Source organism: Grampus griseus, assembly GCF_964374135.1.
Source record: "Grampus griseus genome assembly, chromosome: 2".
NCBI classification, from domain to species: Eukaryota; Metazoa; Chordata; class Mammalia; order Artiodactyla; family Delphinidae; genus Grampus; species Grampus griseus.
This window is the reverse complement of record NC_139018.1, coordinates 32,862,848-32,877,696: the sequence shown is the minus strand read 5'-3', so window position 1 is coordinate 32,877,696 and position 14,849 is coordinate 32,862,848. Positions and strand designations below refer to the sequence as shown.

The 14,849-nt window shown below is 38.7% G+C and overlaps 1 protein-coding gene across 1 annotated transcript in view; it reads left to right on the top strand.

Moving 5' to 3' along the window:
* Window positions 1–4,252: 4,252 nt before the first annotated feature.
* EXD2 (exonuclease 3'-5' domain containing 2) overlaps window positions 4,253–14,849 on the top strand; it is a 59,708-nt gene continuing 49,111 nt past the window's right edge. Inside the window, exon 1 of the mRNA XM_082649505.1 lies at window positions 4,253–4,301. The gene's annotated coding sequence lies outside the window, so the exon portion shown is untranslated. The remainder of the gene's footprint in view (window positions 4,302–14,849) is intronic.

The following is a 14,849-nucleotide window of genomic DNA, read 5'->3' as shown; positions in this document are numbered from 1 at the left end:
TGGGTAGGCCACTAGCACTTCTGCCACAGTTCCTCTTAAACTTTCTGTACGTGATGTCCTAATGCTTGGCATTAAGTTGTCCTTGGAATCAATAAATAAATGAATAAACCATTTTTAGATAAATCAAGCAGTTCACAGCATGATCTCTCTCTCTCTTTTTTTTTTTTTTTTTGTAGTTAATTGACTTTATTACTAGAGCAGATTTAGGTTCAGAGAAAATTCTAACATAAAGCACGAGTTCCCATATGCCTTCCCCCCAACTCCCCCCGCCTTGTCACACAGGCACAGTTTCTATTAACATCTTCCACTGGTGTGGTATGTTTGTTACAATTGATGAACCAATATTGATACATTATTACTAACTAAAGTCCATAGTTTAGGATTTTCTCCTTGTGCTGCACAGTTCTATGGGTTTTAATACATGCATAATGTCATGTATCCACCATGACAGTATCATACAGAATAGATTCACTGGCCTAAAATCCCTCTGTGCTCCACCTATACACCCCTCTCTTCCTCCCCAGGAACCTCTGGCAACCACTGATCTTTTTACTGTCATCATAGTTTTGCCTTTTCCAGAATATCATGTAGTTGGAATCACACAGTATGTACCCTTCTCAGACTGGCTTCTTTCACTTAGCAATATGCATTTAAGGTTCCTCCACGTCTTCTTATGGGTTGATAGCTAATTTCTTTTTATCACTGAATAATATCCCATTGTATGAATGTAATACAGTTTTGTTATCTATTCACCTATTGAAGAACGTCTTGGTTGCTTTCAATTTATGACTAAAGCTGCTATAAACATTTGTGTGCAAGTTTTTGTGTGGATTAAGTTTTCAACTCATTTGTGTAAATACCTAGGAGCATGATTGCTGGATTGTATGGCAAAACTATGTTTAGCTTTCTTAAGGAACTGACAAAGTATCTTCAGAAGTGGCTGTACCATTTTGCATTCCAGCCAGCAATGAATGAGAGTTTCCGTTGCTCCATATCCTTGTCAGCACTTGGCATTGTAGTGTTTGGATTTTAGCCATTCTAACAGAATTTACAGAATCAATGAAATACTGGTATCCCATTATTGTTTTAGTTTACAATTCCCTAATAACATATAATGTTGAACATCTTTTCACATGCTTATTTTGGATATCATATAACTTCTTTGAAATGTCTATTCAGATCTTTTGCTCACTTTTTAATTGGGTTGTTGAGTTTCAAAAGTTCTCTCTGTATTCTATATAACAGTCCTTTATTAGATATGTGTTTTGCAGATATTTCCTCCAGTCTGTGTTTTGTCTTTTCATTCTCTTGTCTAATAAATTGTTGGCATAAAGTCATTCATTACATTTTCTAATTTCTTATATCTCTGCTGTATTTTGTTATGTTCCCCCTTCTAATCCTAGTATTATTTATTTGTTGTTATTTCTCTTCTATCTGGATCAATCTCACAGAACTTTTTTCATTAGTGTTTTCAAAGATCTAACCTTAGTTTTGTTGGCCATATGAATAACATCTTTTTCTATTTTATTAATTTATTCTCTGATTTTTGTTATCTTCTTCCTTCTAGTATTTTGGATGTATTCTTTTGTTTTTTCTAATGTATTACCTGATCACTTATGTAATTTTTAGTCTTTCTTATTTTCTAGTGTAAAAAGCATATAACGTTATCAATTTACATGAATCCTATAAATTTTCATATATGTATAGTATTTATTATTACTTCTCAAATCTAATATTATAAATTTCCATTGGGATTTCTTTTCTGAGCTTTAAATTACTAAGATTTTTTAAAAAAAATTCTCCAGGGGCTTCCCTGGTGGCGCAGTGCTTGAGAGTCCGCCTGCCGATGCAGGGGACACGGGTTTGTGCCCCGGTCCAGGAAGATCCCACATGCCGTGGAGCGGCTGGGCCTGTGAGCCATGGCCGCTAAGCCTGCACGTCTGGAGCCTGTGCTCCGCAACAGGAGAGGCCACAACAGTGGGAGGCCTGTGTACTGCAAAAAAACCCCCAAATTCTCCAAATATATGGAGTTTTAAAAACAATCATTTTATTATTGATTTCCAACTTAATTGTAATGTGGTCAGAAAATGAGATCCGTATGATAGCATTTTTTTTTCAGTATGTAGAAAGTTGCTCAATGGCCTAAATTAAAATTAATTTTCTTAAATCTTTGTTTTTAAAGTATGTGTGTGCTTACAATACTGGGTGTAGAGTTTATACATGTTCCTTAGTAAATGTTAATTAACAGTGTTGGAGACAATCCTGCAATCACTGGTGAGTCTTGGATGTCTTTTCATATTTAAGAGTGCTATAGGCTGAATGTTTTGTGTCCCTTCAAAATTCATATGTTGAAAACTAACTCCCAACATAATGGTATCAGGAGGCAGAGGCCTTTGAGAAGTGATTAGGTCATGAGGGTGGAGCCCTCATGATTGGGATTAGTGCCTTATAAAAGGGGCCCAAGAGGACTTCCCAGTGATTAAGACTGCATCCTTCCAACGCAGGGGATGCAGGTTCAATCCCTGGTTGGGGAACTCAGATCCGACATGCTGTGTGGTGTGTAAAAAAATAAAAAAGAAAGCCCAAGAGAGCTCCCTACCCTTGGTTAAGTGAGGACACAGTGAAAAGACAGCTGTCTATAAACCAGGAAGTAGGCACTCACCAGACAATAAATCTGTCAGCACGTAGATCATGGACTGTGAGAAATAAATTTCTGTTGTTTATAAGCTACCCAGTCAATGGTATTTTGTTATTACAGTCCAAAGGGACTAAGACAGAGTGAAGTACTAAAAAGTTGACTGGAAATTATTTATGCATAGATGGGGCTTGTTGACTGGGCCTTAAATGTAGGGTGATTGCTTATGGATGTAGACAGTTTATTATGGGATCCCTCAAATGATATGTCCTTCCATTCTAATCTAATTTCTATCCTCTAAAATTATACTGATATTTGTTTGACTGCTATTATCGCCTCTCCTGTTCTCTTTCTTCTTTGGGCTTATAAACTTTTCACTCCTTTATTTTCATTAAAAAAAAAAACAAAAGAAACCCCCCCAAAAAAACCATCACTTTTTATTGATGTATGTATGCATTCAGAAAACCAACATAAATATGCAACCTGAACACACATGTAAACCAGCACTCAGATTAAGAAACAGAACATTATTAGCACTTCAAGAACCTCCCCATGTTCTCTTCCAGAGTCACTACTCCACTAAGAGTAATCACTACATTTGTTACCCAACCATACTTGGGTCCGCTCACCTGCGCATAGTAAAGCCAATCTCCTGACACTGGATTGTGGTGTAGGAAAGTGCAGCATTTATTTCAAGACACCAAGCAAGGGTCCAGGCAGCTAGGGCTCAAAAGATCTGAACTTCCTGATGGCTTTCAGGGAAAGGTTTTTAAAGACAGGGTGTGGGAAAGGGGTTGTGGGTGTGAGTGATCAGCTCGTGGACATTCTTCAGATGGGTTGGTGATGAGGTACTGATAATACTACTGTCTCATGAGGTTATGAATATTAAATGAGACAAAATATGTAAAACATTTTGCAAAGTTCCTAGCACACTGTGATCACAGTCATCAAATGGCAGCTATTATTATCCCTTATATTGTTTATGCACGTCTCATTTCTCCTATTTTACACATTCTGTGACAAAGCAACAGCACATAGCACACATTAGCTGCCTCACAAATAACAGTTGCTGATAGACTGGGTGAATGAAAGTTTTTAAATATAAATGGAAGGTATTGTGGTTATTGTTATAAAAGATGGCATAAATTATTATAATGGCTATAGTATAAAATGTGCTGCTAATGAGGAATACATTATTTAAACAAGTGTCTCTTCTATTTACCTTCATCATTTAACAGTTAAGAATATCTATGCAGTGGAGAAACACTACTGGAGCTAATTAGTAAGGACAGTTAGATGTCCCAGATTGCATTTGTAAGGGTTCCAGAGGCTTCTTTCTTTAAAACCAAAACAAACAAAAATATCACCTGGAAACAAAAACAAAAACACCACTTATCTGAAAAGATGTTAAGGTTTTCCAATTTTAACAAATCTTTTGTTCAGCAGTGGAGAAACTCGGGAGGCCCCACCTGCCCCCAACTGCTTCCGTACAAGATGGCGTCGTCCATTTGTATACCCTGACTGGGGCTGTCCCTTCAGCCCGTCACAGGACCGGAAGTGGTTTCGGTCCTAGTGGATCCGGGTGGGTGCGCGCAGGTGGCCACAGAGGTTCCAGGTCTTCAATGTGAGGCGCCGCAGGTGTTCCCGGTGGGGTCCAGGGCCGCAGGTAAGCGAGGATCAGGGGCGGGCGAGGCTCTTCTCCAGACTTGTGCGAGTGGCGGAGGGGGTTTCCAGCGCGGATTGAGGAGAGGGCTCAGGAAGCTGGCGATGTCACCGTGTGCGGGGGCGACTGCTTGCGGGGACCTCGTTTTCCCCAAGCGACTTGGCCCTGCCCCTCTCCCCGCCCCGCTCGCCCGTGGCGGGGGCGGTTCAGCACCCAGGTGCGCTCCGAGGGCTGTCACCTCGGTCCGCGGCCTCCCACGCCCTTCCCTGGGCGCCTCCTCGGACCCCCTTTTGCTCTCTATAGGAGTACATACCAAACCTTCGTGGTTTCTTTTTTTTAATTTAATTTAATTTATTTTTTATTCAGCAGGTTCTTATGTTATCCATTTTATACATATTAGCGCATATATGTCAATCCCGGTCTCCCAATTCATCCCACCACCACCCGCCCCTCGCCTTCGTGGCTTCTTGACCCAGTTAGCTAAAACGGAGGCACCGCTCGCAGCACCTGGCAACTGCTTGGGCGCTGCGTGTTGCACGCGTCCACAGTTAACAGTTTGGTCCCCTCCATTCGTCCCCCGCCCCCATTGTTACCACCTCTTTCCTCCCAGACCACACCCGCTGCTCCGGGCCTTGCTGGGAGCCACCTCCTTCCCTTTTCGCATCCCTGGAATAGATCAGAACCAGAACGTTAATGATTATTTATTACAAAATTGATATCTGCTCGTTTAAGTATAAACGAAACCCAAACCTTTATAACCTTTTAATGTATTAATGGACGCAAACTCTCTTAGATACCCATTCCTTGAAAACACTATACCGTATTTTTTTAGTTTCATTGCAAGGGTAGAAGGAACAGTACTGAAAGGTTTTGTTAATATCGAAGTTACGAGGTACGAGAGAAAAGAGGTTTAAGAGGGGGAAGGAATTATAAATTTTGGTCAAGTTGAGTTTGTTTTAAAAAATGTATTTATTCTGTATTTATTTTGGTTGTAGTCCATGCATACAATCATATCAAAAATTTAAAATAGATCCTCTTTGACCTATCTCTTTACATCTCCATCTTTTCTTCTTTAATCTCTTGACCCCAGGTAAAAACTGTTATCAGTTTGGGGTGTTTTTTCTATTTCTTTGTCTTTACATTTATTGATATGTGTTTGTACATATAAATATGGAAGGTTTTGTGTTAAACTTTTACAAATCTGGCATATTGTACCAATTCAACAACTAGACTTTTTATGCTTAAAAATGGGTCTTGCAACTTTTTCTTTGTCAATATGTAGACATCTAGCGTATTCGTTCTACCTGCTCTGTAAATTTCAGAGTGTGTTAAGATCCCATTGTATGTGAGATACCATAGGTTGCTTACAGTTTTTCACCATTAGGCACAGTGTCGCAGAGAATATCCTTACACCTGCGTCTGTGTGCTTGTGTGAGCGTTTGTCAAGGATAGAAACCTGCAGGTGGAATTAGTGGGTAGGAGGGTGTGGATGTTTAATGCCAAACTGCCCAACAGTGTATAATCATACCTATTTCCCCAGCTCTTTTAAACATTTGATGCTATCAATCTTTTTTACTTTTGCCAACCTGATGGGTGGAAAATGACTCTAATTTGGTGTTTTAATTTGTATTTCCCTAGTCATTGGTGAGATTGAGCATCTCTTCATGATTGTTGGCTGTTTGTATTACCTCTTTTGAGAAATGTCTCATTTCTATTGGGTTATCTTTTATATATGGTAGTGTTTTTTTATGGTATTGTTTTATATATTCAGGATATTAATCTTTTATCATTCATATATGTTTGAAATATTTATTCCCAACATACTGCATTTTAAAGTTGTTACTTACCTTTTAACCATAGAGCATCTTTGTAGAACAAAAGTTGTAAATTTTATGTTTAAATGTATCAGTCTTTTACTATGTGTATTTTGTATTTTGTGGCTTTCATTCCTTATCCCAGTGGTTCTCAAATGGGAGCTATTTTGCTTTCTAGCAGCAACTTGGCAATGTCACGAGACATTTTTTGGTTGTCATCTAGTGGGTAGAAGCCAGGGATGATGTTAAACATCCTACAATGCACAGAAAAGCCCCTATAACAAAGAATTTTTCTGGCCTAAAATGTCAGTAGTGCTGAGGTTGAAAAACCCTGTTCTACCTTGAAGCAGAGTTTTCTCTTATGAGTATGTTTTCTCCTGTAAGTTGTTATATGGTAGAGTTTTTCTCTAATTCCTGTGTGTGTGTGTTTGAGTGTGTGTATGTGTGTGTGTGTGTGTGTGTGTGTGTGAGAGAGAGAGAGAGAGAGAGAGAGAGAGAGAGAAAATGGTGTGTGCCTTACTCTTTCCAAGCAATGTCACTCTGAATGTCAGTCCATTCTTGACCCACTAATCTAAAATGACGCATTTATCATGTACTAATTTCTCACCCACATAGTGTCTGTTTCTGGTGTCTGTTTCTGGACTCTCTTCTGTTCTATGTCCTAATTTTCTATTTTGCTGGACCAATACCATAACATTCTATATCAAATATATATTATACTTTGATATCTAGTAGTATAAATAGTCCTCATGATTATTTTTATTGTTATTTTATTAGACGTCATATACTTTATCAGCTCACATACTCATTATTTAATCAGTGTTTTGGTGGTAGTCTTACAATTTATTTTCCAGATTAATTTTAGAATCAGCTTGTCAAGTAGTTTTTTTGTTTTTGTTTTTGTTTTTGTATTGTTTTGTTTTGGCTGCATTGGGTCTTTGTTGCCGTGTGTGGGCTTTCTCTAGTTGTGGCGAGCAGGGGCTACTCTTCGTTGCGGTGCATGGGCTTCTCATTGCGGTGGCTTCTCTTGTTGTGGAGCACGGGCTCTAGGCACGGGGACTTCAGTAGTTATGGCACGCAGGCTCGGTAGTTGTGGCACACGGGCTCAGTAGTTGTGGCTCACAGGCTCTAGAGTGCAGGCTCAGTAGTTGTGATGCATGGGCTTAATTGCTCCGCGGCACATGGGATCTTCCTGGACCAGGGATCAAACCCGTGTCCCCTGCACTGGCAGGTGGATTCTTAACCACTGCGCCACCAGGGAAGTCCTCAAGTAGTTTTTTTTTAAAGTGGCTTTATTGAGATGTAATTCACATAATTTGTTGTTTAAAGTGTACAATTCAATGATTTTTAGTATATTCACAATTATGCAGCCACTACAACCTAATTTTAGAACATTTTTATCATCCCCCAAAGAATCCCATACCTATTAGCAGTCACTCCCCTTCCCATTCCCCAACACCCTAGCCCTAGAGAGCCACTAATCTTTCTGCCTTTATAGATCTAAATATTTTGTATAAATGGAATCATACAATTTGTGGTATTTTGTGATTGGCTTCTTTCACTTAGCATAATGTTTTCAAGGTTCACCCATGTTGTAGCATGTGTCAGTACTCATTCCTTTTTATTGGTGAATAAAATTGTATCATATGGTGTATTTGTTTCCTAGGGATATGGTATTGAAGTAACGCAAACTGGGTGGCTTAAAATAACAAATGTATTCTCTCACAGCCCTGGAGGCTATAAAGTCCAAAATCAAGGGGTCAGCAGGACTGTGCTCTCTCTGAGGGCTCTAGGGGAGGATCCTTTCTTGCCTCTTTCTAGCTTCTGGTGGTTGCCAGCAATCCTTGGCATTCTTTGGCATTCCTTGGCTGCAACTGTGTAACTACAACTTCTGCCTCTGTTTTCTTCACATGGCCTTCATCCCAGAGTGTCTATCTTCACATCGTAATTCTCTCTGTGCAAGTCTGTCTCTGCGTCTCTTCTCCCCTTCATGTAGGACACCAGTTATATTGAATTAGGGGCCCACTCTACTCCAGCAGGACCTCATTTTAACTTAATTAGGTATGCAAAGGCCTTTTCCAAATAAAGTCACATTTGTAGGTAATGGGGGTGAGGACTTTTAGCATATCTTTTGGGGGAACACAATTCAACCCATAACATTATGGATATGCTGTATTTTATTTATCCATTCATGAGCTGATGGACATTTGGTTTGTTTCCATTTTTTGGCTATTATGAATAATGCTGCTATGAACTATTGGGTGGACATGTGCTTTCATTCCTCTTGGATATATACTTAGGAGTGGAATTGCTAGGTCACATGGCAACTCTATGTTTAATCATTTGAGGAACTCCCAGATTATTTTCCAAAGCAGCTGTACTATTTTCTGTCAACATCAGCAATGTATGAGAGTTCTAATTTCTCCATATTATTGCCAGTACTTATTAGCTGTCTTTTTAATTAGAGCCATCCTCATGGGTGTGAAGTAGTATCTCATTGTGCTTTTGATTTGCATTTCCCTAATACCTAATGATGTTGAGCATCTTTTCATGTGCTTATTGGCCATTTGTATATCTTCTTTGAAGAAATGTCTATTCAGATTCTTGCCTGTTTTAAATTGGTTTCTTTGTCTTTTTATTATTGAGTTATGAGTTTTTAAAATTTATTTTATTAAAAAAATTTGGGGGGTCTGTGTTGGCTCTTCTTTGCTGCCCATGGGCTTTCTCTAGTTGCAGTGAGCAAGGGCTACTCTCTGTTGTGGTGCGCGGGCTTCTCATTGCGGTGGCTTCTCTTGTTGCAGAGCATGGGCTCTAGGCGTATAGGCTTCAATAGTTGCAGCATGTAGCTCAGTAGTTGCAGCACGTGGGCTCAGTAGTAGCGGCATGTGAGCTCTAGAGCGCAGGCTCAGTAGTTGTGGCACATGGGCTTAGTTGTCCCATGGCATGGCATGTGGGATCTTTCTGGACCAGGGATTGAACTCGTGTCCCTGCGTTGACAGACAGATTCTTAACCATTGCGCCAACAGAGAAGTCCCATAAGAGTTTTTTATATAGTCCAGATACATGCCCTTATGAGATCTATGACTAGCAAATATTTTCTCCCATCCCATGGGTTTTTTCACTTTTTTGATGGTCAATTCATTTTTTTGTTTCTTTGTTTTTTTGTTTTTATTTCCATTACTCTAGGAGGGGGATCAGAAAAGATCTTGCTGGGATTTATGTCAAAGAGTGTTCTTCCTATGTTTTCCTCTAAGAGTTTTATAGTGTCCCATCTAACATTTAGGTCTCTAACCCATTTTGAGTTTATTTTTGTGTACGGTGTTAGGGAGTGTTCTAATTTCATTCTTTTACATGTGCTGTCCAGTTTTCCCAGCACCCCTTATTGAAGAGACTGTCTTTTCTCCAGTGTATATCCTTGCTTCCTTTGTCATAGATTCGTTGACCATAGGTGTGTGGGTTTTTCTCTGGGCCTTCTATCCTGTTCCATTGATCTGTATTTCTCTTTTTGTGCCAGTACCATATTGTCTTGATTACTGTGGCTTTGTAGTATAGTCTGAAGTCAGGGAGTCTGATTCCTCCAGCTCTGTTTTTTTCCCTCAAGACTGCTTTGGCTATTTGGGGTCTTTTGTTTCTCCATACAAATTTTAAGATTTTTTGGCTTCCCTGGTGGCACAGTGGTTGGGAGTCCACCTGCTGATGCAGGGGATATGGGTTTGTGCCCCGGTCTGGGAAGATCCCACATGCCGCAGAGTGGCTGGGCCCGTGAGCCATGGCCGCTGAGCCTGCACGTCCGGAGCCTGTGCTCTGCAATGGGAGAGGCCACAACAGTGAGAGGCCCGCATACCACAAAAAAAATAAATAAATAAAAATTTTAAGATTTCTTGTTCTAGTTCTGTAAAAATGCCGTTGGTAATTTGATAAGGATTGCATTGAATCTGTAGATTGCTTTGGGTAGTATAGTCATTTTCCCAATATTGATTCTTCCAATCCAAGAACATGGTATCTCTCTCCATCTGTTGGTATCATCTTTAATTTCTTTCATCAGTGTCTTATAGTTTTCTGCATACAGGTCTTTTGTCTCCCTAGGTAGATTTATTCCTAGGTATTTTATTCTTTTTGTTACAATGGTAAATGGGAATGTTTCCTTAATTTCTCTTTTAGATTTTTCATCATTAGTGTATAGGAATGCAAGAGATTTCTGTGCATTAATTTTGTATCCTGCAACTTTACCAAATTCATTGATTAGCTCTAGTAGTTTTCTGGTGGCATCTTTAGGATTCTCTGTGTATAGTATCATGTCATCTGCCAACAGTGACAGATTTACTTCTTCTTTTCCAATTTGTATTCCTTTTATTTCGTTTTCTTCTCTGATTGCCAGGCCTAGGACTTCCAAAACTATGTTGAATAATAGTGGTGAGAGTGGACATCCTTGTCTTGTTCCTGATCTTAGAGGAAATGCTTTCAGTTTTTCACCATTGAGAATGATGTTTGCTGTGGGTTTGTCGTATATGGCCTTTATTATGTTGAGGTAGATTCCCTGTATGCCCACTTTCTGGAGAGTTTTTATCATAAGTTGTGTTGAATTTTGTCAAAAGCTTTTTCTGCATCTATTGAGATGATCATATGGTTTTTCTTCTTCAGTTTGTTAATATGCTGTATCACGTGGATTGATTTGCGTGTATTGAAGAATCCTTGCATCCCTGGGATAAATCCCACTTGATCGTGGTGTATGATCCTTTTAATGTGTTGTTGGCTTCAGTTTGCTAGTATTTTGTTGAGGATTTTTGCATATATATTAATCAGTGATATTGGTCTGTAATTGTCTTTTTCTCTACTATCTTTGTCTGGTTTTGGTATCAGGGTGATGGTGGCCTCATAGAATGAGTTTGGGAGTGTTCCTTCCTCTGCAATTTTTTGGAATAGTTTGAGAAGGATGGGTGTTAGCTCTTCTCTGAATGTTTGATAGAATTCACCTGTGAAGCCATCTGGTCCTGAACTTTTGTTTGTTGGAAGATTTTAAATCACAGTTTCAATTTCATGACTTGTGATTGGTCTGTTCATATTTTGTATTCCTTCCTGGTTCAGTCTTGGAAGGTTATACCTTTCTAAGAATTTGTCCATTTCTTCCAGATTGTCCATTTTATTGGCATAGAGTTGCTTGTAGTAGTCTCTTAGGATGCTTTGTATTTCTGCGGTGTCTGTTGTAACTTCTCCTTTTTCATTTCTAATTTTCTTGATTTGAGTCCTCTCCCTCTTTTTCTTGATGAGTCTGGCTAATGGTTTATCAATTTTGTTTATCTTCTCAGAGAACCAGCTTTTAGTTTTATTGATCTTTGCTATTGTTTTCTTTGTTTCTATTTCATTTATTTCTGCTCTGATCTTTATGATTTCTTTCCTTCTGCTAACTTTGGGTTTTGTTTGTTCTTCTTTCTCTAGTTCCTTTAGGTGTAAGGTTAGATTGTTTATTTTAGATATTTCTTGTTTCTTGAGGTAGGCTTGTATTGATATAAACTTCTCTCTTAGAACTGCTTTTGCTGCATCCCATAGGTTGTGGATCATCGTGTTTTCATTGTCATTTGTCTCTAGGTATTTTTTGATTTCCTCTTTGATTTCTTCAGTGATCTCTTGGTTATTTAGTAACGTATTGTTTAGCCTCCATGTGTTGTGTTTTTTACAGTTTTTTCCCCTGTAATTGATTTCTAATCTCATAGTGTTGTGGTCAGAAAAGATGCTTGATATGATTTCAATTTTGTTAAATTTACTGAGGCTTGATTTGTGACCCAAGATGTGATCTGTCCTGGAGAATGTTCCGTGCACACTTGAGAAGAAAGTGTAATCCTCTCTTTTTGGGTGGAATGTGCTATAACTATCAATTAAATCTATCTGGTCTATTGTGTCATTTAAAGCTTGTGTTTCCTTATTAATTTTCTGTTTGGATGATCTGTCCATTGGTGTAAGTGAGGTGTTAAAGTCCCCCACTATTATTGTGTTACTGTCAATTTCCTCTTTTATAGCTGTTAGCAGTTGCCTTATGTATAGAGGTGCTCCTATGTTGGGTGCATATAGATTTTTAATTGTTATATCTTCTTCTTGGATTGATCCCTTGATCATTATATAGTGTCCTTCCTTGTCTCTTTTAACATTCTTTATTTTAAAGTCTATTTTATCTGATATGAGTATTGCTACTCCAGCTTTCTTTTGATTTCATTTGCATGTAATATCTTTTCCCATCCCCTCACTTTCAGTGTGTATGTGTCTCCAGGTCTTAAGTGGGTCTCTTGTAGACAACATATATATGGGTCTTGTTTTTGTATCCATTCAGCAAGCCTGTGTCTTTTGGTTGGAGCACTTAATCCATTCACTTTTAAGGTAATTATTGATATGTATGTTCCTATGACCATTTTCTTAATTGTTATGGGTTTGTTTTTTAGGTCCTTTTCTTCTGTTGTGTTTCCCACTTAGAGAAGTTCCTTTAGCATTTGTTGTAGTGCTGGTTTTGTGGTGTTGAATTCTCTTAGATTTTGCTTGTCTGTAAAGCTTTTGATTTCTGTCAAATCTGAATGAGATCCCTTGCTGGGTAGAGTAATCTTGGTTGTAGGTTCTTCCCTTTCATCACTTTAAATATATCATGCCACTCCCTTCTGGCTTGTAGAGTGTCTGCTGAGAAATCAGCTGTTAACCTTGTGCGAGTTCCCTTGTATGTTATTTGTCGTTTTTCCCTTGCTGCTTTCAATAATTTTTCTTTGTGTTTAATTTTTGTCAGTTTGATTACTATGTGTCTCAGCATGTTTCTCCTTGGGTGTATCCTGCCTGGGACTCTCTGCACTTCCTGGACTTGGGTGGCTATTTCTTTTCCCAAGTTAGGGAACTTTTTGACTATAATCTCTTCAAATATTTTCTCAGGTCCTGTCTCTCTCTCTTCTCCTTCTGGGACCCCTGTAATGCGAATGTTGTTGCATTTGATGTTGTCCCAGAGGTTCCTTAGGCTGTCTTAATTTATTTTCATTCTTTTTTCTTTATTCTGTTCTGTGGCGGTGAATTCCACCATTCTCTCTTCCAGGTCACTTATCTGTTCTTCTGCCTCAGTTATTCTGCTATTGATTCCTTCTAGTGTAGTTTTCATTTCAGTTATTATATTGTTCATCTCTGTTTGTTCGTTCTTTAATTCTTCTAGTTGTTTGTTCTTTAATTCTTCTAGGTCTTTGTTAAACATTTCTTGCATCTTCTCGATCTTTGCCTCCATACTTTTTCCGAGGTCCTGGATCATCTTCACTATCATTATTCTGAATTCTTTTTCTGGAGGGTTGCCTATCTCCACTTCATTTAGTTGTTTATCTGGGGTTTTATCTTATTCCTTCATCTGGTGCATAGCCCTCTGCCTTTTCAGCTTGTCTATCTTTCTGTGATGTGGTTTGTGTTCCACAGGCTGCAGGATTGTAGTTCTTGCTTCTGCTGTCAGTTCATTTTTTAAAACTTTTTTAAAAATTAAGTTTGCATTTAATTTACTACATTATTTTGAGTATTTGAGTAAAACAATCTCTTGTTTATTAAAGAAAAATAGGGTAATTATCGTACCTTCTGTAGAGAGTTGTTGGAAAGATTAAATGAGTCATGTATATATGAGTATACATGAGTATGCATGTAAAGAGCCTGGCACATTATATGTGCTCTGTAAGTGACAGCTGCTATAATATATCTGTGCTCTTCAAGTCTTTTTCTATATCTTCAGTAAAGCTTTCTGTTTTTCTTCATATTGATCTTGAACATTTCTTGTTGAGTTTACACCTAGGTTTGTTCGTGTACATGTGGTTGTTGTTTAAATACATGTGGCTTGTGGGACTTCCCTCATGGCACAGTGGTTACGACTCTGTGCTCCCAACGCAGGGGGCCTGGTTTCGATTCCTGTTCAGGGAACTAGATCCCACATGCATGCTGCAACTAAGAGTTTGCAACTAAGAAGCGCTCGAGCTGCAACTAAGGACCCTGCGTGCTGCAAGTAAGACCTGGAGCAACTAACTAACTAAATAAATAAAACAAAAAACATGTGGCTTATAGTTTTAAAACAGCTTATATTGCTATGGGATTTTCTTCATACCGTTATAATGGGTATGGAAAGCTATTGATTTTATATTCATCAAACTTTCAAAATTTTAAGTTGTAAAAGTTGTGACTTGTTTACTAATCCAGGTGATTCCAATGCCGCCATTCTGTTAAGAGCTATTCTTTTCCATTCTGCCTTCTTCTGCCCTGATTTGGATCTTCTTTCCCTCTTGGCCGTGCTATTGTGAGTCTTCTAACAGGTCTCCTTGCCTCTCGCCTTGCCCGCCTGCAGTCCAGCACCCACACTGCCACCATGGTGTTCTTTGAAATAGGAGCCTGAACTTGTCACTTCCCTTATAAGTCTGTTATTGGCTCTCCATTACCTATAAGGTTTTATCTTTCAGGGTAATAGAAGGCTCCTCACAACTTGACCTGTATCTACTCCTTCTCGCATCATCCCTCTCTGTTTCCTTACTTGCACGTTGTGCTCTAGCACAGTGCTAGCCAGTAGAAATATAATGTGAGCCCCATAAATCATTTAAAGCTTTCTAGTAGCCACATTAAAAGTATAAAAAGAAACAGGTGAACTTAATTTTAACCGGTTTTATTTAACCCAGTATATCCAAAATATTATTTCAACATAAGATGTAAAAAATCGGGAATTCCCTGACAGTCCAGTGGTTAGGACTCTGCGCTT